Source organism: Chionomys nivalis, chromosome 9 (assembly GCF_950005125.1).
Source record: "Chionomys nivalis chromosome 9, mChiNiv1.1, whole genome shotgun sequence".
Taxonomy (NCBI): domain Eukaryota; kingdom Metazoa; phylum Chordata; class Mammalia; order Rodentia; family Cricetidae; genus Chionomys; species Chionomys nivalis.
Genome location: NC_080094.1, coordinates 57717330 through 57744654, shown reverse-complemented (window position 1 = coordinate 57744654; position 27325 = coordinate 57717330).

The window sequence follows — 27325 nt, the reverse complement described above, 5'->3', positions numbered from 1 at the left end:
ATTTTGAACAAAAAAACACATCAGAAAAAAGACAACTTTTCCGATTGATGTTGCTGCGAAAACTGGACATACACACATGTGGATGAATGAAGTTGTGTAGTGAGAAGCTGCGGGCTGCGTTCCTGCCACCCAGCTCCCGGCCGCCTGGCTAGCTTATGCCCCAAAATAACAACACACAAACTGTATTCATTTGAACACTGCCTGGCCCATTTCTATTAATGTGTGTAGCACCGAGGTGTGCTTACCGGGAAGATTCTACCCTACGTCCATCCTGAGGGTCGGAGCTTCATCGCATCTGCCCCAGAGAGCAAAGCTATGGCATCTCTGACCTCACTTACCTTCTTCCCAGCATTCTATTCTGTCTACTCCACCCACCTAAGGGCTGGCCTATCAAATGGGCCAAGGCAGTTTCTTTATTATCCAATGAAATCAACAGATTGACATGTGACCTTCTCACATCAAAGTTGGGTCTTTGTCCTTCACCCCGCATAGAAATCAACTCCAAGTGGATCAAAGACCTCAGTGCCAGACCTGAAACTACTAGAAGATAAGGTAGGGAGGGGGTACACTTTAGGACACAGACATCTGAGTATGACTTCGGTCACTGAGGAAATAAGGCCAACCAAAGCAAAGGCGACCTTGTCACACACAAAGGCGTCTGTGCTGTGAAGGAAAATGCTAGTGAGCTGAGGGGACAGCCTAGGAAAAGGCAGGAAAGGCTTGCCAGCTGGAATATTCAACTGCGGATACTGGACAGAAAGTTACAAAAACAAGAAACACAAATCACACACACATACACCAAATACATGAACATATATATTAGCATTCAACATCCTTAACCATCAGGGAAATGCAATTTAAACTACCTTGAGATTTCATCTCTAGCCAGGATAGCTATCATCAAGAAAACAAATGGCGGAAATGCATGGAGAAAGGGGAATTTCCATGTACTCTTTGGTGTGAGTGTGAACTGGTACCGCCGCCATGGAAATCAGTGTAAAGGTTCCTGAAAAGCTAAAAATAGAACTGCCATATGACCCAGCTAGCCTACTTCTGGGCCTATATCCAAGGTGCCTGAGTAGCCTTCATCGGTGCATGCTGCATCGCCAGCACACACGCTACATGATCAGAACAATACAACTGGCAGCGTGCTGTGAGAAAGACCTTGCAGTCACTACATGTCAGGAGCCGTTTTCCCAAAAAGTATAGTAGGGACCATTGTCCTAAGGATGTTTGCGGAAAGCCCCACACCCCAACTGTATTGAGAACTGTTTGTTGGCAGAGCCCACCCCACACCCAACTATCTTGAGAGTTATCTGTTAGCGGAATCTGCCCCACATTCCAACTATCTATAAAACTGTTTGTGGTTGGAATCAAAAAAGGAACGATTCCACTTGCATAGAGAACACTAGGTGTGTCGACTCGTGACCGACTCATGACCAAGCTTCGACTCGTGACCATTGATGCAAGATCCCTTCCTGCCCTTGCCATGCCCCTGCCCCCCATCCCAACCCAAATTCCTCATCCAGGGGCTATATAAGCCACAACCATTGTGCTAAGAAACGGAGACCTTGACAAGAACTCTGCTTGGTCTCCTTCCTCTTTTCCGCCCATGTCTTTTCAGATAACGCCTCTTCGGGACCCTGGAATAACTGACCTGCCAGGCGGGTTACAACCCTAGAATAACTGACCCGCTGGGCGGTTACAACTACACATTTGATTCTGAATTAAAGTCTGGTTATTACAATTTTGTGTATTCAGAAAACCTTTACTGTTGCCATTTTTCATTTTCATTTTCCTTTCTTTTCTCTCTCCTTTTTTTTTTTTGCAACTTCCATATTTAGTCATGTGATCCAATCGGGATCATGAACTATAGTTTAAGAAGCTGGGGACCAGAACAAATGTCTGTGTTCTAGGCATGAAGGAAGTTCTTAGTCACATAAAAGCCTAAAGCCAATGTGATAGGTGTCCTGAAGGCGAGGCTGAGGGAGCTGTATCCCGAAAAGGAAGAAACATTTGGGCAGACTGAGGCTGGAGGCTGAGGCAGGAGAAAAGGTGGAGAAGGTCTTAGGACTTTAGTGAAAACAGTAAGGGCATTAATAGCGGGTAGGGGAGGCTGTCTAATCCAAGCTACTCAGTAGGTGACAATCGATGTCATTCCGTAGATATTCTGGACACTGGCCCTGGTCATGCGCGTTACTCCTTATGTCTATATGAGCATGCAGAACTTCTCTAGGGGAGCAAGCTTAGGGAGAAGAAACCCATAGCAAAGCCACAGAAGGATCTCAGTGAATAGGAAATTCAGGAATCTGAGAGGAAAAGAAAGCATTGAGATGTAGGTAGGAAAGGTTGGAAACATGAACATCACCTAGAAAGAATCAGGGCTTTAGGAACATTAAACCCAGAAGCAATAGTTTCTTAGGAAGCATTCTTTATTGACTTACTCACGTGTCTTATGTGCTCCAAAATCCCTTTACAATGACAAAAACTGAATTCATTCTCCCAGTGACTACTTAAATGGCAGAGAGAAAAAGAGGAAGATTGAAAAGACCAAAAGGGAAGTTGGGGTGGGGGGTAGCAGAAGAAATGAAAACAGTTCAGCTTGTGCTTAGGAAAGAGCGCTTCCAGAGAAGGGCAGAAGTAGAGGGGTACCAGATCGCCAGTGCTCCAGGGGCAAGCAAAGCAGAAAGCAGGCAGTGAACACAGTGCTGTCTCACAGGAAGAGTCAAGAGATTCCAAAGCATAGAAAAAACAGTGACTGATTCTTGTTTCTTACTTTTATTATGTTTACCATGATGGAGTACTATCTGAGATAGAATTCTGTGGTTTTCTTTCGGATATTAAAAGTATTCCATCAGTTCTGTCCTTACTCAAAAGTCTTTAGGGCTATATGTTATTTGTTTTGACTAAATTCTTAAGCCCTTGGAAGAAACCAGATGAAGAATTTAGTCAATTGATTTCAAAAAGAAAAATAAATATATCCGTACAAGCACAGAATTGGGGGAGAGGAGAAAGAGAGGCAGGAGAAAGATACTACATTACAGAGGTAGGGAGGGAAGGAGGAAGGGAGGGGGGATGGGGGATAAGGATCTTTGTGACACAGGCCCCACATGGGTTCAACAAAGCCTCCTCTATGTTATGGAGCATTAAACAGTACCAAGTCAGGATGGCCCATGACCAAGAAGGCAATTGTCAATGTTCCTCAGATACATCAAGTCTTCCTGTGTAACACAAGTAATAAAAACCAAGAAACAGATGTTGGAGTTTAACCTGAAAATCAGAAAAGCAAAGCAGCCAGCCACTACCTCAGACCAAAATGCCTCTACTAATCCTCAGAATGAGACTGAGCCGAAACCTGTCTCCTCCCATTTTATAGTTCTCTGAGTGCTGGAATTAAAGGTGTGTACCACCACTGCCCAGCCTCTGTGGCTAACTGGTGTGGCTGCTGGGATTAAAGGTGTGTGCCACCACTGCCTGGCCTGTGTGGCTGACTAGTGTGGTTGCTTTGCACTGCCCTTCAGGCAAGCTTTATTTATTAAAACACAAATAACATGCTACTATATTCCTGCTGCACATGACCCATCAGGAGAAAAGGCAAACCCTAAAAAGCATATGAATTGGTTATTTCTGACCACACAGGCAGAATGGGTCTTGGAGTCAGAAAGTTGAATCATCAGAAAGGGAGAAAGCTCTGTTGTTGACTAAGTTTGTGGTCTGACATCTACTGAAGTAGACATGTAGGCGAGAAAAGGGGGCCATCCAGCTTATGTGGTAGAGATAAAGAAACACTGTGCACATCGGTCATAATGTGAACCTTAACCCTAAAGATATTCAAGGCATCTGCCTGACAGAGAGGAGAAGGCAGAGTGGAAGGGCTAAAAATGAAGGAGACTATCCTTAGGCTACCCCGATTTTTAAGAGGAATTTGGGGCCAATTTGCTGAAAAGAAGAATAGGAAAGATCAGCACAAGCATTGTTTACAAAGATAAACCAGTATATACAGAGGTGGTCAGCTAAGAGCAGCTATTTTCAAGAACATGTAGTCTGCAGGGTTGGGGACCGATGGGTGTGTATGCATTTGCATACAGGGCTATGTGCGGCCTTGTGTTCTGCCTGATTTAATAAGGGAAAAAGGTTGCTTGGGCATCCTGAAGAACAACAAAACAAAAGAAAAATCTAAAAAAAAAAAAAAAATCCGCAGGGAAAATACTTATGAAAGCATTTTCACTTCAGGCAAGCCAGACAACACTACAATGCATACAGCCAGTACACGGTCACCTATACAAAGAATAAGAGAAGCTGCCAAGCTGAAGTGTTCTGTGAAAACAGTCAGCAAACAAAAGGTGAAGGATGGAGGTGAAGCCATTAGCTGCTTACCGCGCTGATCTTTGTCAGATGGGCTGAAATCAAGTGGGGTAGAGAAACTGAAGAGTACAAGGGAGCCACAAAACACATCACATTATCAGCTCTGTTTTGCTCTAATTTCTTCTCTAGGAAGGTGGCTTAAGGAAACAGTATTACAACAAACAAATAAATCATAGATTTGTGTTAGAGGATGCTCAGTATTATGATCTCTGAAATTTAAAGCCATCTTAAATGTACGGCAATGAAGAATTCTTGAATAACCAATAATGTTCACATGATAGGCTACTCTATGTTGTCTTTTAGAAGTCTGTAATGGGAGAATCTCATTTTTAAAAAAGTCCAGTTAAAGGGGAATAAATGGTATAGCATGTGACATAACTTTTAAAAAATTTTTGACATAAATTTTATAAAGCTAAGTAGGAATTAAAATACTAGACTGAAATTCATCAGAAACATTGACTGTGTTTATCTCTGAGGTGGCAAGATAATGACCTGATTTCTTTGTACTGCTTTTCCATGTCTTCCAAATTATAATCACTAAAGATACGTTGCTTATATAATCAGTTCCCTTTAAAAATAAGTAACTAATGCAAGACAGATTCACAAGCATTGAAAGACTTTGAAGGAGAAGAAACACAAGCGACCAGGAGACAAACGTCGGACTTGAGCACCATTCCACGTGGTCTTGTTGACAGAGCCATCGGCAGACATGTCACCCAGACTCAGACATCGAGTGTCTTTTCATTGTTGACGGCTTCCCTGTGTGAGATAAAGACAGCTGAGGGGTTGCTCTAATGTTGTCACAGGTACAGCTAAGACATGATTGACAGATTGCTCTGAAGATATTATGATATCTGGCATCTTTCCTTGTCAGTTTTATAGCCTTTGGGAAATGCATGTGTTTGTTGGAGGAGTGTGCATATGTGTGTTTGTGTGTGTACTGGTGCCTGTGCGTCCTTATCTGCAGAGGCCAAAAGTCAACATTGGTTATTGGGGAGCAGGAGTCTGTTTTGTTTTTTTTCCTCTCACTATAATCATAGGCTCACCAACTAGTCCAGGCTAGATACCCAGTGAGTTCCAGGGATCTGTCTATTTCTGCCTCTCCAGCACTGGCATATAGGGATTTAAGTAGACACTACCAACCTGCTTTTTTTTTTTTAAATGTGGGCACTAGATACCAAATGCAGGTCCTCATGTTTACATAGCAAGCATTTACAGGCTGGGCTATAGTCCCAGTCCCTCCTAGAAAATTCTTGATATAATGCAACTGGATCCCAAGCTACCAAAACCTCAAATAGCTGTATTTCCTTACGATGTACCGTACTTGCTATCTTTCATACAAATGTATACCATTGAATATTTGGACATTATTAACCAAGTGTTTTCATGAGGTTGTTTGTTTAGCTTTTTTTAAAAAAAAAATCTTATAATTCTATTTTTAAAATAGCTATGTAATGTAAGGGCCTTAGTCATCTGAAATATTCAATTAACCAGAGATTCCCTCCTTCACTGGCCAGCCATACTAAATGAAGAAGACTTTACACAAATCCATCATTTCTTAATTAATTTAGTAGCTGCTCATTACATGTGAACATAAAACTAATTGTGTTTATCCTCATTTGCAAAAGTCTTACTCTTGGGCTGAATGCATGCATCCAAAAAGAAAATAAAAATCTATGCTTACTGGTCGGTCTCCTTCCAGTTCATGAGACTGAGACGGCCTACGTGGAGTAGGCTCTTGGCACTGTCTAACCATCCAGGTATATTTCCCGAGGCCATTCACTATTCTATTCTCCCGGACAATTCTGTATTTTCTCCATTCTAATGAATCTCCCAACACTCCCTCCCCCGTTTCCGCTCTCAGCAGTTGACCTTGCTTGCTAGTTCCCTGAAGAAAAAAAAAAATCAGAAGAGAACTTCCATGAGTTCCCACTTCTGCCTCAACCTCCACCCGCCCACCGGCATCCAGGCTCATAGAGGATGCTGCCTTCTATCCTGCTACCAAGAACAAACTTTCTGGGTTCCTGTCTGTGTCTAAATTCTACTTGTATTCACTAAATCCCAGGTCCTTTTAAACATTCAAAACATTGCTCCTTTCACTCTCTGGAGTCATCTTTTTCTCTGCAATCTTTCCATCCTCATGGAAACATGGCTCATATTTCACACTTGTTGACCTCCAGCTACACGTTCTATTTATTTATTTATTTACTTACTTACTTAATTACTTTCATCACTATCTTGAGACTAGGTCTTATTTTGTAGCCTAGACAGGCTGGAATTTTCTGTGTATCCTAGGTTGGTTTAAAACTCTGATCTTCATATCTTCAACCTCCAGGCTGCACTACTACAGGTTTGTGTCACCATCCCTAGCTACCCTTCTCCTTATGGAAGTTCCTCTGAAGAGTTCTGCAAAATCTCCTCTCTCTTTCTCTCCAAAGCCCCCTGCATCAATGTTTGCCTCTGCCAATGTCAAAACTGCTCTACACCAGCAGTGTCCACATCACTATAGCCAGCGGTCAACTCTTCAGTGATGTTTAATACTGTTTTCCCTTGTTTTTAGAAACCCACCCAGTCCACTTTATGATGTCCATGTATTCTTGGGTTTGTGGCTGTCCCCTGAAGCAAAGAAAGTCTACTAGGGGCCACATCCTTGAAGAAAGCTAACTCTCCCTCTGCAGGGCAATCACCTGCCACTTAGCTCCTCAGCCAGGGATGGGATTTCACGCCCACCTTCCTTACACGGGTCGTGTGCAGGATGCCACAACCACTGTGAGTCTGTATGTGTAGCTGCCCTCGTGTGTACAGAAAGCATCGTTTTGTTGTAGTCATGAACTGCCTCTGGCTCTTAGAACCTTCCTACTTCCTCTTCTGCAATGGCCCCCGAGCCCTGAGAGGAGGGAGCATGATAGAGATATGTCATTTTGGACTTATTCTTTGCACCTTGAAAGTAGAGGGTCCCTGTTTATCACCATTTACTGTAGAAAGAATCTTCTTTGGTGAAGATTAAGAGATGTACTAATGGCCAGGTCACGCATCTATAATCCCAGAGGAAGGCAGATCTCTGTGAGTTCAAGGCTAGTTCAAGGTTTATGATGTGAGTTCCAGGACAGACAAAGCTACATAGAGAAACCTTGTCTCGAAAAAGAAGAGAGAGGGGTACTAATCTATTGGCATACTGACAAGCCATTAGGAGTTCGTTTAATACTAGGTTCATTTAGCAGAATAGTGTTCGTAGATTCTCTTTCAGGGCCTATGACCTATCTAGCTACAGTTTCTTCATACAGAACAACAGGTATGGGCTCCATATTGTGGACTGGGCTTTCAATCAAAAAATAAGGTAGTTAGTTGCCTTTATGACATTTGTACCACTATTACACCAGTGTGCCTATCTTGTCAGGGTGATCATTATCGTAGCTCACAGGGTTTACATCTGGTTAAGATGCCATGAGTCCCATTAATAAGTGGGGAGCTTAATTTGCAGAGACATTGTTTCAAATAACCCATGTCTTCTCTAGAGAAAACTTTAAACCTTACGTTTGTCATTTCAGCACAGAACACAGAGGCTTCTGGCTCCACAAGGGACAGGGCCTCGCAAAGCAATGTCAAAGATTACCTAGAGCAATAGTTTGTAAGAAAATGGCCCTGCTAAGGGCATCAGAGTTGACTGACAAATTTACTCCAGTCTCTGTCATCATACTACGGATACCAAGGATCCTGGATTTGAGACATGGATAAATAAACATCCAAGTGATTCCAATGAGTGTACCATATAGAGCATCACTGCCTGCATCGCTGGAGGCTCCTTTCACTCTGTGTCACTGTTGACAGAATGCTCTTCAGGGAGCCATGGGATTCTGCCACTGCCCAACTCCCATAAATACTCACCAAGGATCTACTAAGATCCTAAGACCTGCACTGGGTATCTACTTGACAGAAATGAGTAAAGCAGACACGGTGTGGTCTGTCTGTCACTGAGCTCAAAATCTAAAGGTCTGAGGAGAAAAAGGACATATATTGAGCAAATGAATACCCAAATTTCTGTATACCCCTGGAGCTGTGAAGAAAATAGTAGAGCATTTAAGAAAGCATAACTAATGTTTCAAATATTGGAGTGCTAAAGTTGTCGGAGAATGTTATTCCATCTGGGACCTAAACAGCAGATGCCATCTAGGAATATAGGTAATCTGTTGAAGGCCGTGTGGGTCCAACATAGATTTCCTAACTGGACTGGAACGGAGTCGCGAGGAATAATCAGACGCAGCTTACACGGTCATCCTTCAAGGGCAAGATCTCTCTCCAAAGATCTCTCGTTTATTCTCCAAAGACCTTATATACCATCACATCAATTGAGTGGGAAAACACATTAGGCTGTCTCCTAGGCAATGAGATGCATGGGCTCAAGGCACCTCCGCATCTACCTGTATGCTAGCAGTCAGGTAGGCCATGAATTAGCATCTATATAAGACATCCTCTTAGTTACAAAAGGAGGAAGCACCGAACCTCTTAACTCTTAAGTCATCAGCTTCAGCCAACATCTCTTCTCAGGTAATCTACATTTATAACAAAAGAAACTAGGAGCAGTACATCCTGGCTATTGTTAGGCAGAGACAGCTTGTCTGCAGAGTTATGTGATCAGCTCAGATGGGGCTAATGGCTCTTGAGCCATACAGAAATATGGACCTACAGTAATCAAGGGGAAGAGTGACTATGCACGCCCTGCAGTAATAAGGAGGTGCATTTCTTGCACATGACTGCCCTTAAGCTCCAGCTTCCAACCCCACTGCAGCACATGCCTCCAGTAGCTGGGAGAGAAGTGGTCCGAATCAGAAGGCACGGTTAATAAAAACTCAGAGAGAGAAACTGGCAGTCAACCTGAGGTCAGAAAAGCAAAATAGATTTAAAGAAGAAAGAAAAAAGCAAAATAACCAGCCATTGGCTCTTACCTCGACCTCAGTCTGAAATTTTGGATCCTGCCTCCAGGAATCTCAGAATGAGACTGTGTCTGTGAGCTGTCTCCTCCTGTTTTGTATTCCTCTCTAGGATTGGGATTAAGGGCATCTGTCACCCAGTTTCTATGGCAAACTAGTGTGGCTACTGGGATTAGGGTATTTGTTACCACTGCCTGATCTGTAAGGCTGATGAGTGGGACTGTTTTACTCGCTGATCTTCAGGCAAGCTTTATTTATTAAAATACAAGTGAAATGCCACTACAGGAGGCCATGGATTGGTACAGACCATTAAAAAACTCCAGACCTGGATATTTATTTATTACCTATTTTTAGTCTGGGCTATCTATCTGACTGTCTGTCTATCTATCTGTCTGTCTGTCTGTCCGTCCGTCATCCATCCGTCTGTCATCCAACCATCCATTCATCTGTCTGTCTATCTGTGTGTATGCACATATGTTCACATGCTTGCCTGCATCTTTCTGTCTGTGTGTGTATTGTGCATACTGCATATAAGAATGTGCAAGTGTGCATGCCTATGTATGTTCATAAAGAAGTCAAAAAAGAATACAGAGTATCTTAATCTATAATTCTCCAATTAATTCCCCTGAGAATGAGGCCTTTCACTGAACCTGGGCTAGAATCACCGGTCAGTAAGTCCATGGGATTCATCTGTCTCCCACCTGCAGTGATGGGGCTACAGGGGCTTGTGGCCAAGCTGATCCTTTATGTTGATCTTGAGAGTCTGACCTCAGGTCCCTTGTGACGCCTGACGTTTACATGGGTACTGGGGATTTGAACTCAGGTCTTCATTCTTGGGAAGCAAGTACCCTTATCTACTGAATCATCTCTCCACTCCTTAATCAGGGAGTTCTCTTTATCATACTTTACATAGTTTGATGTCCAACAGTGGTCCTCAATCTTGGTTGTACACTAGAATCTCCAAATGAACTTTAAAAAAAAAATATTGTTATCTTGGCTACAATTGTAGAAATTGGTTTAATTGGCTCATGGTATATTCTACATGTGAGAATTTTCTAAAACTTCCAAATCATTCTAACATGTAAACAATTTTGCAAGCCACTATTCAGAGGAAGAAAAAAAGAAATCTAAATGGGTCAACAAAGATAGTCCATGGAGGAATAATATAATCTGTGTGTTTTGTTTGTCTTTATTGGAAAGCAAAGAACAGCTGGTAAAAATTGAACTTAAGTTGATAGCATCCTAGCCACTAAAGATGCCTCCCTGGCTGCCTCTTTCACGCACAGATGATGCTTCTTGACACTCGGTCTGCTTTTATGAGACCATTCTTCACATCCAAGTCTCTGTGGATCCTGCTGAGGGAAAAGACACAAATGTGGGCTAAGAAAAATATTGTTTGCCTCTGAAAATTTGAAAATAATTTAGAAAGGCAAAGCTAACATTCACAAAATAATAGAATGTATATGTTTTAATTACTAGAGAAGAGAACTTAAGTTCAAGAGATGGAGGGAAATCTTCACTGAGCCTTGGTTAGTGGGCTGAAACAAGAGGAAAATGGACTTAAGTAATTTAGGAGAAGGGGTCCTGGTGAGAAGCAGGTGTGGGGGACAGAGAACGGAATCTCTGGCTCAGTGATTGATGCTCTTCTGCAAGACCAACTTGGGTTCCCAAACCCATGCCAGGCTACTCAAGCCCACCTGTAGCTCCAGCTCCAGGGGATCAGACACACTCTTCTGGACTCCATTGATATAAAAATACACGTGCACACACACTAAGACACATACACATAGGTAAATAACAAAATACACACCCGGGAATGACGAGAGAGGGAGGGGAGAAGCTTGCTCTGTAGTTTTACCCTATTAGGATATGGTGGAAACTTCCAGAAGAAGGCTTGTTGGAGGCTTTCAAGTAATTGGGGTATGAAGGGCACTGTGGAATTTTAACCTCTTCCTCTTTCTTTGTATTTGCTCCCCAACTATAAAATGAGTACTTCTGCTATGCTGTGCCACCATGCTATCCTGCCTCGCCACAGACCCAAAGGCAATGGGGGCCATTAATCATGAACTAAAACCTTCAAAACTCTGATCTGGAGAAGAACCTTTCTCCTTTCAAGTTGATTTCTAAGGCATTTGTTCCGGGAACAGAAACCAGAGTAACAAAGAAAACCCACGTATCCACCAGGGTGAGAGCTGAGAGTAGCAATAACCTCTCTGCTAGAGGCTGGTCATTAACTAGTTTTTATTACTGCATCTTCTTTTCAAAGAAATCTCCTTCTCAGACATTTCCTTTCATACTGAAGAAGACTCATTCTTTTTCCACTTCCTTCTGTCCCCAAAGTAGCTAGTTGTTGATTTCCAAATACTTTTGTGTCAATAACCGGGCTTTGTAACTTTTAGGTTCCCCCGGCTTAGGTAAGTAATCTCTTGGGTTTGGTCTCTCAGGCACAAGTTATCACAGCCATGCTCTATGATGTGTTTACTAAGTAAAGCACCATGGGAAACATGGCGCACAAATTACCAGATGTCGTAGTCACAGCATTCAGTTTGGAAACTATGACCTTCAAACTCATTGGAAGTAAGTGATTTTTCCCCCACGTTTCTACCATAAATGCTGGAGTTTACAAGTCTGCCTTGTTCCAAAGTCCAATATAAGTATAGCCTTTCACAAATGACTTCACAGAGAAGAAATGAAAACTTTTTTTTTTTTCGAGACAGGGTTTCTCCGTAGCTTTTTGGTTCCGGAACTAGCTCTTGTAGACCAGGCTGGCCTCGAACTCCCAGAGATCCGCCTGCCTCTGCCTCCCGAGTGCTGGGATTAAAGGCGTGTGCCACCACCGCCCGGCAGAAATGAAAACTTTCAATGTTACTCAGCTATACCTAAGACTTCAGGATCTGTGTGCATCAGAACCAACTGTGACCTTTTTCTTCAACTATTGAAGACTGGGACTGTAGAAATAGATACATATGTTATATGTTATAGAACCTTGGGAATACTGGATGAGAACTCCAGAAAAGGACCTAGAGATCTACAGCAGCTATCTACAACCCAGTAGGTAGCTATACCACGAGCTGTGGATGCAGAACAGTGGCCAGAGCTGGAAGCACGTGTCCCGCCTAAATGCTGCTTCCCATGCTGACATGCTGGTCTGCACAAGACTCCTCACTTTGATTATATGAGCGTTTTCCTGCTTACTTGGCTAAAACAACTCCAATAAATAAAGTGTGGTGATGATATGTTGAAGGACATTTGAAAGACACTATACCTTGAAGGAATTGCTGTAAGTCCTAAGTACAGGTGACTTACACAGATGTCATCACTTGAAGACAGTAATTACTTAAGAACTGTCATATTCCCCCCAAATGTATTAAGTTATGTCACACAAACCCTGTCATCTGTGGTTAACAAACGTGTTTCTTTTTTTTTTTTTTTTTTTTTTTTTTTTTTTGGTTTTTTCGAGACAGGGTTTCTCTGTGGCTTTGGAGCCTGTCCTGGAACTAGCTCTTGTAGACCAGGCTGGTCTCGAACTCACAGAGATCCGCCTCCCTCTGCCTCCCGAGTGCTGGGATTAAAGGCGTGCGCCACCACCGCCCGGCAACAAACGTGTTTCTTTAAGGCTTGTTTCAGATTAGCTGGCCTTTTCCCTGTCGAGTAACGGAATTCTTATTTTTTTTAAATAAATATTACTAGAGGACTTGTACTACCTTGGCAGAAAATGTGGTGATAGACAGATATGGGCATTACCAAATAATGAAGATCGTAGTGATCACAGTTTCAAATACTTTCTCGACTTGCTTTTGGTTAGCATAAAGTTTCAAAATAACCGTGATGGGCAGAGAGAATCAGAAATAAACCTTGTAGGATCTTTGGAAGTGGGGTGGGCTAGAAATCTGGGTCTATCTCTTTCAGCTAGTTAACAATTAGTATTCATGTTATTCAGAAGTTTGCTCTGAATTATGATTACAACTAATTTTTCTTTCCTTTGGGATAAAGGACTGTCATTCAAAAGCTGTGTCTGAAGGAAGACCTTAGAGGAAACTTGGCATTCTTTCTTCTCCCCAAAGGAGTGAAGTGTTAGCGAGAAGGCAAAGGTATGTAAAGCTGCAGACACTTTGGGAAGCCATCAAGTATGTGGCTCATTTGAAGCTCTGTGTTAACATAGTGTTTTGAGTTGCTTGATATTTCCCCAAATACAAACGCAAGCAAGGAGAGAAAGCATAAATGGAAAGTCAACTTGTTCTGCAGATAAGAACTTATCTATCAGCAGATCTTATATAATAATTCATAAATTCCTGGGCTTCTACCAGTAGGCAAGGTCATAGCAATTAAAAACCAGTTTGGAACACATGCACTCAATTCAGGCAACAAAATTAAGGCCATAAATTTACTTGCTTGCCGGGTCCCTCATATTCACTTGTTACAAATGGTTTAATATAGATAGGGAGGGCAATCTACCTAACAGCCCCATGATTCCCTAGGAAGTGGCAATTACCAGTAGCTATTAAAACCGGGAGAAAGTGGAAGAGAGTAATTAACGGCACAATCTCTGTTGGTCTGTGAAAGTGCAGGTCACAATAAATTTGGTTCTGCTTTTGTGTACGTGTGTGTGTGTGCGTGTGTGTGTAGTTTGTCTTATATAATTAGAATTTTACAGCATTCGATGAGGTAAATCATTGAGACTGATTCTTCTGTCTGTCTCACCTAGTAGGAATAATACAAAGGCATCAACCAAACAATATGTCCTTGCGAAGGAAAACCTAAGACAGTAGTAAAGCATCAGAAACAGTAAATGTGCTTATCTCTGTATGAAGAGCAACTTTATGATAAGAGTTTTGAAACCATAGTCTACTCGTAGCTATTCTGGAAGTGCCATCACTATACAGACCTGGTACCCGAAGTCCTCAGAGCATCTCCTCACCAAACCCTGCTCTCCTTGGATATGAATCTTTTGCTGTGTGAGCAGAACTAATGGACTTGCGAAGCTGAAGAACACAGAAGCCTGAACAGCACAAAATATCTTTAAAGTAAACTGCCCACCTCATATCTTGGCTTGATGTTTGTAGAATCACAAAACATTCCAAATGAAAGTGCCCTCAAATATTACTCAGCATGCACCCATCTTACAAGAAGGGACGTTTGGCCAGGAAGACTGAAGAGGCTAATTTGAGGTCACAGTCCTGATTCGTGGCTAAGCTCTAAGTTACCTAGAGTTGTCCCTTAGAAAGGGGTGGGGGATTTCCTCTCACATTCTACCAACTGGAACCAGAAAATTTTTTGAGGTTAACAACTCACTTTTTTTAATGAAGGTGCTAAACCTATCGGTCATTCCCATATTTATGCCGTCAGTGCCTTAGGAGCCAACATCTAGATGATACTCTGCAAGCATGAACGGGGAGTTTGTTTGAAACTACCTGGAGGAAGTAGAGCAGCTGTCCACAGGAATGTTCGAGATTGCCGAAACTGCTACTGCCTCTGAAGGTTTACGTTTCCGGATCCTACCTCACCTTCGCTCTGGCCTGAAGCAGGTTTCCTGGTGTCTCTGAGCCTCGGCTTACTTCTGGTACCAGGATAAGAGCAGCTAGCCTTCAGGATTGCTGTAAAATTAAATATCAGCTCATTAAATAAATCATAAGAAAAAGTAAACAAAATGTCCAGAGGTTTGCATTCCGTTCTCTTTTCCTTTGGATTTAGCACACGCATGTGCATGCACACACACAGACACATGCACATACAGACACAGAGACAGACTGACAGACACACACACACACACCAGAAACTTCCACTAAATGGTTTTTAAGGCCTCCCAGCCTAAACTGTCTCATTCATAAAATGGAAGAAGATAGGACGTGGTTAAATGCCCAGGGACGTGGTGCTCCGAGGAATGTGTCCCGTGAAAGGAGAATGCTCCTCTCTTACAACCTGCCGGACCTACAGAGCCAACATTGCCTTTCGTTATTGTCCTGTACTCATCTCTCCTTTCCAAGTATCTGCTACCCGTTTTTCAATCTTCAACTTGTATATTTTTCCAACAAGCCGAGGCGTTTCTGATCTTTGCTGTGTGCTTGGTGCCTTGTTAAGCTCCCCGTCAAGGTGGCCTCTCTCCTAATCCATCTCCCTGGCAGCATTTGCTTACCGCTTCCTTTTTCACCACACGCTGTCAGCTATTTTATTATTCTTATTATACTGGGTTTCCTATGCTAGAACACAGACTTTTCATGAGCAAAGATTCTATTTTTTATTTGACTTTTAAAGCCAACTCTACCAGTTTAGCAGGGTATTTTGATTACAACAAACTCACAGGCCCATGGAGAGAGGTAAACTCCACCCCTTAATATAAAGTGCTCTGGTTCAGAAGGGGTACACAGAGCGGACACGCCACCGTAGCTGTTTGGAAAAACAACCTGTCACGAGGCTCTAAAGCAGTAACATCAAGCTTTTTTTGAATTTTAGATAGGAAGAGCTATTTCATTCTTCAGTCTCTAAAAGATGACCAGACACTGAGCAGCCATTTGTCTTACAAGCTGAGAAGGAAAGGAGGGAGTGTGGTGAGCCTGAGTCTAGCATGTCCCGTACCAGAGAGCCTCAGTTCTAACACTCCTTTCCAGTGAGCCCGAGTCCAGCACCACCCCAGGAGCTGCACGTCAGTAGAACAAGCCATCTGCTACCAGTGTAACAACACGTAACTGTTTGTACCTTTGGAGTCTGGTAGGAGCATCCTTAGATGCTCTTTAGAAGGTTATATATACGTCATCGGCATCACAAAGGTAGATTCCCCGCTTGATGTTTCTACCCGAAAGCTGGCCTTTTCCTTAGCTCAGATAACAATCGATTTAGAATGTTCTATGTGGCTGCAGGAGGGTATGAAGTTGAGTTCTCTAGAGAAACAAAAACAGTAAATACATGTCTACACCGGGAGACGTGGGGGAGAGAGGAAGATTGGTTTACTGTGAGGAACAGGTTCCAATGATGACTGAGCTTAAGAAGGTCCAAGATCTGCCCTTGGCAGTCTGAAACCCTAAGTGGGTTAGCCCCAGTCCTCCAGTTCTGAAACTAAGAAAGCAAGAGAGCCAGTCATTCAAGTCTGAGTCCAAAGACAGAAGAAAGGCCAGTATCTCAGGTTGCAAGGGCCAAACAGAGAGAATTCTCTTTTCCGTAGGCTTTTATTCAATTCAGGCTGTCAATGAATTATAAGAGTCCCATTCACCCTGGGAAAAACAACCCATTGTACCAGTCTATTGACTCAGATACTAACATCACCAGAAGTAAACTTTTAACCACGGAATCATTTCTGCCAGCGGCATCCACTTGTTTGCAGTCTCCAAACAGTTGCTGCGTGCTAAAACACGTGAGAGAAGAGGGGCGCCAATAGAGAGTAATCAATATCTCAATCCATTACATTGCAGTAAAGGAAAATCCCTTAGGGTGGCTAGTTTACCAGCAACACAAATTCATCTCCCATAATTCTGGAGGCTAGGGAGTCCAAGATCAAAACACAGCAGCATGGTTGGTGTCTGGCCTGTTCCTCACAGATGAAGCTTCTGTGTCTACACACAGCAGGAGGTTGGGTGCAAGGGGCAAGACAACCCTCCCTATCCTCCGTTATAAGGACACCGATCCCATTAATCCCATTATGATCTCATAACTAATCATTTCCAGAAAGGCCCCACCCACCTCTTCACATTGTCACATGGAAAGTGGGTCCCAACATACAAATGTCTAGGGAGCCTCGAGATTCAGAAGAGAGCAATAATAACCTCTTTAGAAGATGGAGAGGGCAGTCAAGAATGTTTCAAACCGACTGGGTTATAACAGAGAGTTCTTCATTAAAAGCACACAGGATATTACGTCTTTCAAAAATACCGATGACTTCTGCACGTGGCCTTTGGCTGCTATATCTTTAAGCTATGCCGAGAAACAAACACTCCCCTAAGGACTCAACAGAGAGAGAGACAAGTGGGCCCCTCCTGCCTGAGGTGGGTTCCTCCAGTTGGAACCTTACTCTGGAACTCCTAAGGAGCCTGGCTGAGACCCTCTCCCAGCTGTAATGCATTCCCCCAGCCCCACTTCATCCACCCCACCCCAACCCCTAGTCCCCTTTCTCCTTCCCAGGAGGCAGGCCGATAGCATCTCTGCCTCTCTTTGCATACTTCCAGTGTTGATCTGCTTGGTTTTTCGTAACGTTGCCCCTAAAGGCATTTCTGTGTGTTTTCAATCCTAGTTTGAACTTAGGATCAGGAGAACCCAAATTCACGCAGTTGTATAAAGTTCCAGATTAAAAGAGACCACGGAATTATAAAAACATAAGTAGCTGTGTCCTGGAAGTGGGGGTGCTAGAGAGAACACTGTTAAGTCAACCCATGAAATTGGAATATGCATAAAATTAGACAAAAGAAAATTAATGGACATTCGCCTGAAGTTGATAATGTATGCTTTGCTGATCAAGAGACTGTGTTCTTAGGAAGTGCAGCTGAATAGTGTAGGACTAAGGCCCTACAATGCTTGTAATTCACTATCAAGAGTTCAGATAGCATTGTCTAGGGAAAGACAGGATAACATGTTTAAAACGGTGACTTTGAGAAAAAATGCTCTTTGTACTCTGTGTGCTTGAAACCTGTTCCTAAACAAAAAGCTGAAAGAAAGAAAGAAAGAAAGAAAGAAAGAAAGAAAGAAAGAAAGAAAGAAAGAAAGAAAGAAAGAAAGAGGGAGGGGGAGAGAGAGAGAGAGAGAGAAGGAAAGAAAGAAAGAAAGAAAGAAAGAAAGAAAGAAAGAAAGAAAGAAAGAAAGAAAGAGAGAGGGAGGGAGGGAGGGAGGGAGGGAGGGAGGGAGGGAGGGAGGGAGGGAGGAAGGAAGGAAAGAAAGAAAGAAAGAAAGAAAGAAAGAAAGAAAGAAAGAAAGAAAGAAAGAAAGAAAGAAAGAGAAGAAGGACAGAGTTTGGGGAGGAGCCTTAGCAGTCACTGAATGGCAGAACTGCAGAAGTGAATTGAGTTTCCTTCCTGTACGACTTCCTGCCGCCTTTCTGGGGATGCTCACCAAGTACTAGGTCACTCTAAGTTTCTTCAAATGAGAAATCTTGAGAACCAGACTTCCAAATCACACATTAGACTAGAGCCCAGAGATGTAAACTGGGACAGGAGACCCAGAATTCTAATTCCACCCTACCACAATGCCAGAACACATTCATGCATCCCCACGAGAAAGCAGGCGATGTAAGCCATCCTGGAATATACTCCTTGCTCGCTGACAGTGGTGGTGTGTGACAAGAGCTAGGAAACTCTGCAAAGGCAAGCGATGGAAGAGAAAACAGTCTTCTACCTCTGAAAAGACTGGGAAACGGTGCATCTCCCCCAAGTGCTCTGTAAATCTAAAACTCCCCGTTCTTTCCGATCAACCCTCTCTCTTGCCAAGGGTTTCCAAGAGGAGATTTATTTGGAACGCCTTGCTGCATGCGTAGTCATAAATCCTCAGGATATATAAAATTAACAACAGGACACCTTCTTATCAGCAAATGTTTACATCCATCTTACCCAAAAAAGAAACACAACAGCTACCAGTAGGAATGCATATGGTAGCCACTTTTTCTCCTCACGTGTCTTAAAAATCATGGTTCGTTGTTGAAGTGCAAACATAAGACAGCACTGGATGAGGTACTCAGTATTTGTGGGAAAGGTTTAAGGAAATTACATCTTAAAATTGAATCCCCATTTTCAAGTGGGAGGGTGAAGAAACTCAAGTGATAGTAATATTTGCACTCTTCACTAGCAATGGGGAAGCAGCAGCACCAGGGAAGTGTGGTGGATTACCCATGTCTATAGCAGTGCTCAGAGTGAAAAAAAAAAAAAAATACACTTTAAAATACTGTAAATAAGTCAAATCACACTTCTTAACTTTGTTCAAAAATATACAGTAAGTCAAAGAAACAGAAAACCGAAAGACGAAAGACTCATAAATGCAAAAGGCTAGAAACAGCCCAAACATCCTTGAGTAACATTGGTAGATCCACAATCCTGGAAGATTCCGCCAGGAAAACAAAACAAAACAAAAACAAATAAACAAATGAACAACAACAAAAATATAGGTGTCTGAACAGGTTGTCCAGTGGCTAAGAACACCCGGAGCTCTTGCAGAGGCCCCAGGCTTTGTTCCCAGCACCCACAGCACAGCTCAGAACCTTCTGTAACTCCAGTTCCAGGGGACCCAATGGCCTCTTCTGGCCCACAAAGGTACCTGGCACATACAGAGTGAGCACATGCATAGGCAAAATATTCATGCACATAAAATAGCAACAAATAAATACATTTTAAAATGCTGTTTTAATATTTTTAAAGAAATAAGCTCTTGGTGCACACAGTTTTCAGGGAACTATGTTAGGTAACAAAAACAGTCTGGTCTCATATTCAGGATTCCACAGATATAGCATTATTAAAATTTAAAAATATTTTTAAATTAATAAATTTTATTTAAATAATTTGATCATATTCTTCAGTTGCCCCTACTCCTCCCAGGTCCTCCTCCTTTTCCTACCCACCCAATCTTTTGTTCTCTTTCTCTTCCTTTTTCTTTCTCACTCTCAAAAAAATTAAAAAACAAAAGATGAAAATAAAAACCAAGAAGAAACCTAATAAACAAATAATTATCCAAACAAAACAAAATACACACACACCCACGCACACACACACACACATACACACACACACTACAGCATGGTTGATACACCCACTGACAGTCATTGGAGAACCCTGACTTCCCCTTTTCTAGCACATATCAATTGCAAACAGCTTCTTAGTTAGGGGAGACTTTGCATCTCAGTACTGGGAATTTGTTTGGTTTGAACTTGTGCAGGTCTCTCATGTGCGGTCACGGTCTCTGAGAGTTCATATGTGTATGCAGCCTGTTGTGTCAGGGAGACACAGTTTTCCTGGAGTCATCTACCACTTCTGGCCTTCATGATCTTTTTACTTTCTCTTCTGAATAGAGCCCTGCCTGAGCTTTGAGGGGAAAGGCTTAATATAGACATCTCATTCAGGGCTGAATGCTCCAATGTCTCTCGCTCTTTGAACATTTCCAGTTGTGGATGTCTGTGTTAATTACTCTCTGATCTATAGGTATAGTAATATGTCTTTAAGAGCCATTTCATTGCCATGTTCTTTTAACAGAATAAGAACAGTAGGCTTCCCTGAGGGCCCGTGTCTTTCTTGTCTCAGGTTCTTGGTCACTTTAGCGGTGTCAGGTATAGTTAGATTTTCCTTTGGGACTGCCATCCCCCCAAGCAATGACACAGAAAATTATTATTAATTATGAAAGCTTGGTCTTTAGCTTAGGCTTGTTCCCAACTAGCTCTTATTACTTAAATTAACTTGTTTCTATTAATCTATATTCTGCCACATGGCTCGTTTTCTTTCCTCCATAATGTATGTCTGACTCCCTCCGTGTCTCTTTGGTGCCTCCTGCACATCTAGATGCTCCCCGACTTCTTCTCTCTCTGTCTGGAAGTCCTGCCTAATCTCTACTGCTTGTCTATTGGTCGTACAGCTTTTTGTTAAACCAACCATAGCAATATATCTTCACACGGTGTAAACAAATATCCAGCAACAGTCTGGTAGAGTGGGCCTCAAATCTCATCAAAAAGTGGTGGATCACTTCCACAACATTTGTACTGCTCTTGTATCAGTATATCTTACAAGCAGGCTGTTGCTATAGGTCAAAGGGTTTGTAGCTGGGTGATATTGATAGTTACTTTTCTCCTCCGGTAGCGTGCAAAGTACCTTCCAGTACCATGAATGTTAGTCGATAAGAGTGAAGATTCTAGTTAGGCAAAATCAACTTGATTTTTCCAAGTTCAGTGAAACTAGTGGTTGACATGAGACAGGACGGTGAATGGGGGTAGTGGAGGAGTACATCATGAAAATTGGAATTTTGTATCTATGCGTCTTGACTATGATGGTGGCCATATGTAGTTATGTATTAGAAAATTATATATACTTAAATAATGTATTTACATACATACACATATCTATATATACAAAGAAGTACATGTGAAACTCTGGAAATCAGAAAAAAGACTACAAATAGAATCAATATCAACTTCCTTGTTGCCACACTGTACTGTAGTCACACAAGGCAGAGAAACTAAATGGGAAGTGTGAGGACTCTGTACCACTCCCTCCAACTACATCTGGTTAGCACAAGTTTTTAAATTTTTACAAAATAAAAAGTTCATACATTCATACTTTAAGTATTCCCTAATGTGTTGAGATTTGCCTTTCTCACATAATAGATATTTATTATTTTAATGATACTTGAGAAAACAAAGTCTTTATCTTGGCAACCAATGGCTGCCTTTCAGTGTCTGTGACAGAGTCAATGGAAAGACATTTGGGGCAGAAAACTGTCTTGATAATGTTCACAACTCTTGACAGTGGTAGTCATGTGCTCCACCTAAATTATCTTTCTTCAGTAGATTGAAAATAAAAGTCAGTTCTTATTCAAGTTGCTACCTTTATGTGCATTTATCTAAACTATGCTGCTGAATGAGGTAAATAGAAACTGCCCAAACATGAGAAATAAGGTAGCTATATTGAAAAGTGTAGGCAGAAGTTTCTGTCCCCCATGCCACTCCTAAGGAATCACATAAAGGCTTACTATTAATTATAAATGCTTGGCCAATAGCTCAAGCTTATTATTAGCTAACTCTTACATTTAAAATTAATCCATATTTCTTATCTATGCTTTGCCATATGGCTTGGTGTCTTTCCTCAGTATGGCAGACCCATCTTGCTTCTCTCTGCATCTGCTTGCAAACTCCTCTGACTCCACCCTTCTTCTTTCCAATTATTCTTTCTCCCCTGAAAATCATGCCTAGGCTTCAGCCAATGAACAATGAGAGCAATACATATTTACAGGGCACAAAGATTGCTCCACAGTACTTCCCCCTTTTTGTCTAACTAAAAAGGAATGTTTTAATTTTAAAATTGTAAAATTACATACAACAAAACAGTTATCAAATTATAGTTGCAGTATCTAGTCTATTTGTATTTGGCAAAATTAGAGAAAATACTCTTTTATTTACCTTATCTTTGTGAATATAAGGTTTTATACCTAATTCACTTTTATCATAACTAAGGAAATCTTTAACTATGACTATCTAGTCTTCAATTCCATCAAAGACTCCATAAAGGTAAAGTGTTACCTAATGACAGGGATAGCTGGCTGCCTAGAGACAGTCACCCAAAGTTCTTCTGTAATGTTGGTGTATTCATCTTTGGCCTACAGACTTTGTTTATCTGACAGACTTTTCTGAGCAGCAGGAAATTTTGAAGGACTGTCCTACCTTGACTTGGCAAAGTTTAGCAGTGTGTGTGTGTGTGTGTGTGTGTGTGTGTGTGTGTGTGTGTGTGTGTCCTGTTGGTCCAGTTTGAACAATATACTGTTAGCAATTGAGGCAAGAATAGTTTTTATTTTTGCCCTAATGGTTAGCTTTTGCCATAAAGAAAGTAAACCCCATACAGTGTTTTTTTTTTTTTGATACCCGTCATCTTCTCTGAACTAAATTGGTGTTGCCAGGAGCAAATTTGTCTGGGTGTCAAGAAGAATCTTATGTTAGTAAAACATTTTAAATGCCACAGTCTGTATGTCTTTAAAGTGTTTGAAGACCATCTATCTACCTAAATATATCTGTATAACCTTGAAAACTTATATAATATGACTATACATTTGATTATTATAGATGACTATTACTAATAATTTCCTAATTATGTATTACAATTTTTTGTTTTTTCAAGACAGAATTTCTCTGTAGCTTTAGAGCCTATCCTAGAACTAGTTCTTGTAGACCATGCTGGCCTCAAACTGCCAGAGATCTTCCTGCCTCTAGCCCTCAAGTGCAGGGATTAGAGGCATGTGCCACCACCACCTGGCTATACATTACATTTTAAAAAGAGTTGCATAGGCACAATGCCTTAAACAAGAGTAGAAACATACATATAGTATAGCAAAAATAACTTTAAATTTGTATCAATAAACCAAAATTCATATTAATGCAAAATATTTAAAACTAGTAATTACTTTTTTATTTTAAAAGTAGATTCAATAATCTATCCTTTTATCCTATCATTTCTATATCACCCAGTTTTCTTTTCAGAACAAGATCATTGAATCTAGTCTCTTTTGTTTAGCTTTTTTTCTTGACCATTACCAATAACAACTTATAACAAAACCCCTTAAATGATAATAAATATCTATAACTCATCTTTTAGGAATGTGGGCATTATTCTCTAGACTACTTCCCATTGTTTGGGGGAACAAGTATCATTGAACCCTGAGAAAATTTAAGGTAATTTTGCTAAATCTTGCCTGTAGTAGTCTGTGAGATTAGATCATCTCAGTCAATCAACATAAAGCTGTTCTAGATGTAGAACTCTGAGGAAACTACAACAGAGGCATTCTGAGATGCTGGTTCACCTAGACCATATGTTTCCAATGCTGTCTCGTCTCCTTGTTCTGAAAATACATAAAATTTTAAAGGTAACATATATATCATATTAATACAAGTATAGACAAGTTTGTCAAAGATGATATTTTGTTTTATGTTTGAGTAGGTAAAATATACTTTACATGTGTTGTAGGTTTTTTAAGGTTAATTTCTTTATGTTTGTATTTTCTGGGGGTCATCCTTGATCAAAACTGGAATATCAATCTGGAATGAACCCATAGCCTCTCCTTTCCTGTAGAAATAAAAGCATACCCTCTCCTCCAAAGCAACATACCTTTGACTTCCATTTTAAAGTCAAGATTTTTTAAAATATATACATTGGTTAATCTAGCAACTTTCATAATCCAGTGTCTCTTAGCACCAAAAAAATTTAAAAACAAAACAATACATAAAAGATCCAAACACTCTGTGTGTTTCCCATCTTTATGTGACTTATTCTTTTTATTATTATTACTTTGCTCTTCCTTTAAAAACTTTTCTCTATTATTTTTAAACTCTTTTTTTCTTTGACTATCTATACCCATTTTTTTTCTTTAAGCCTATACACATTGTTAAACACATTGTAACCTGTTTAGTATTTTTCCATCTGAACTGGCTTTATTACGTACCTGTAACCTTTTCTGTCTGCATGAGCAAAACCTTAAACCTGCTACAAAGCTTAGCTCATGGCACATTTGTAGCTTGAGCACACAGGCAGCTGCTGGGAGATTGGTCATGGTCAGCATTGAATGACAATGAGACTAGGAAGTCACATTTGGCTCTATTTTTGTCTGTTTAGAATCTTTCTCAGGTCTTATGTAGATATATGTAGCGCGACGTTGGGCACCACTTGTAGGCAGACTTTTTTTTACCACCCATTAGTTCCTAAATAACTGACACTGATCATACTAATTTTAAATGATCAGCCAATAGCTCAGGCTTATTACTAGCTAACTCTTAGATTTAAATTAACCATATTTCTTAGCTACGCTTTGCCATGTGACTTTTCTCAGCATAGCATGCCCATCTTGCTTCTCTCTGCATCTGCTGGTGACTCTTCTGGCTCTGCCCTTCTTTTTCCCATCTTTTTCAGTTTGGTTATCCAGCCTAACTTTATCCTGTCCAGCTATTGGCCAGTCAGCTTCTTTATTAAACCAATCATAGTAATTCTTACACAGTATAAGGAATAGTTCACATTTCCCCCTTTTTGTCTAATTAAAAAGGAAGATTTTTCTTCCTTCCTATACTTCCTCCTAGTCGTTGTGAGGGAGTCAAAGCCTTTTTCTCTATTAACAATCAATCAACAAATATTTGCAGCATTTTCATCGATCTTTCAGCCATTAATAGATTCTTAAAGTAGACCTCAAACTCTCCAACCCTTTATGGGCATGAGAGATTTAGTTGGAGAAAGACAAAACCACACAGTAATGGAGTTCCCAATCTGCTTCCAGACTGCAACTGTGGCTTTTAAAAATCAATTTGTGATTCTGAATAAATGGTCTAGACTAGGATAGGGACACAGAACAGAGGTAACTGGAAGGGTACCAGCAATTAGAATGTCCTACTTAATGTTAGAATGTTATTTGGATATATTAGATCTCTTTTAAACTAAAAAAGAAAAAAAACGGTATGTTGAACTGTGAAATAAACATTCATCATTACTTGTGATTCTCATTCAAATGACTGAAAATTTTTTGCAATTAGCACATTTAGTAAAATTGCCCTGATGGCACATGATCTATTCAGGATGTTGAATTTATTAATTGCTTTGCATACCTCTCAGTAATTCAACAAGCTAGAAATGTATTCACAAGGTTGCATTTATTTATCCCAAACTCCTTGAATTCCAAAACCAAATATTTAGCACTTAATATAGTAGGGGTATACAGAAACTCTCTATATTGTCTGTTCAATGCTATATAAATCTGACTTTTTTCTATAACAGTTTATTAATTATAAAACACAAATGCAAAATAATTAAAAGGGTCTTGCCTGTAATCCCACCATTCAAAAGTCTGAGTGGGAAGACAATAAGTCCAAGGCTTAACAGAACTACATATTAAGACTCTGTCTCAAAAAAAATAACTTAATTCATAAGAGTAATATAATAAACTGCCTTGCAGGAAGCCAGAGCAAAGACTACATATAGACATCAATCATTTCATTAATGTCCTAGAGTCTTCCCCTTTCAAGAAAATATAACAAAAGCCCACACCCTCTACCCCTCCCTCAACACAACCCCAACCAAGTCTGCTCATTCACTCCTGGGATAAATGTCTGATGGAAAGAGAAAGCGATGGCTGGAGGAAGAAGTCCTGAGGTCATCATTTAGAGAGAGTAGGCAAACCAAGATGACTCTCCCTTAAGAGGGGAATATGATGTGGTGGGCAAGCTGAGATGGTTTGTTCCAGAAGAGAGCCTCCACAGTGATCACTAGGTACAGTCCCTTCTTGCCTTTGGTAGTCAAGAAATGGCCATGTCCACTGGAATAAGGAAGAAAAAGCATTCCGTACTAGTGTGGGGAACATTTTGTATCAGAAAGAGGGCAGACAAGACTGGCAGATGGCTCTGTGGCCTGAGGTCAGGTCAGGAAACACTAGCGCTGCCAGACAGAGATGAATGCGTGGGAACGACAGCAGTTCCTAAGCACCCACCCCCGGAGGATCTCCTCCATCTGAGCCGAGGAAGGAATTGGAGGAGATAGATGTTCCCACAGGTCATGGGCAGGGGGGCAGAACAATCAATTCGCTACAGTGGGACATCCCAGCTCTGTCTCATGACTAGGATGGCCCGAGGGAAATACCTGTTATGTAAGGCGTCACTGACATGATTCACCAAATCACACAGTTCTTAAAATGCTGCCTCCTTTGTCATAAAAATCCTCACTAATTTTTTTTTTTTTAAAGTAAATGTACTTTCGGCAAGTCAGATGATCAAGTCACTTCAGAGTGTCAAAACTATACGACAGCCGGGGTCTAGCTTCCTTCCTCACAATGCTAGAGAGGCTTTTCAGGGCAGCAAACTTTTGGAAAGCAAGTCCTGGGACTTCTGCCTCACCTGTACACCTGCTTTGTGGCCCCTGGCAAGGGGGTTCTTCAAGGGTCTGATAACCATGATATGGGAATAATACCCCCAAAGGAACAGCCCCTATAGCTCTGTCCCCCTGTTGGCACTTTCTGGCCTGTGTAAATATAAAGAAATGTCACAGAAGACAGCTGAAAAGGCAAGATGCCAATATATAATAATAAAAACATGTTTCATTAGAGTGATTCACATGGGACTTCTCAAAAATGTCAGTTAATTGTATTTCCCAAAAAAAAAAAAAAAAAAAAAAAAAGCCTAGAAGGATAATTTCCTTTCACGGTCCAGGTAGAGGGAACAGTGTCCGGGGGTTTCCAGAAGTTCCTTCGCAGTTCAAGGGTGTGGGAACAAGACGGGGGATTCCTGGGAAGATTCAGTAGCGACTCCCTGTATTCTCTATGGCAGATTGTGTGGGAGTATTAATAACCTTTCCACATACAGGAAGCAATGCCAAGACCTGGTTGCTTGTCTCTATGCTATTTCT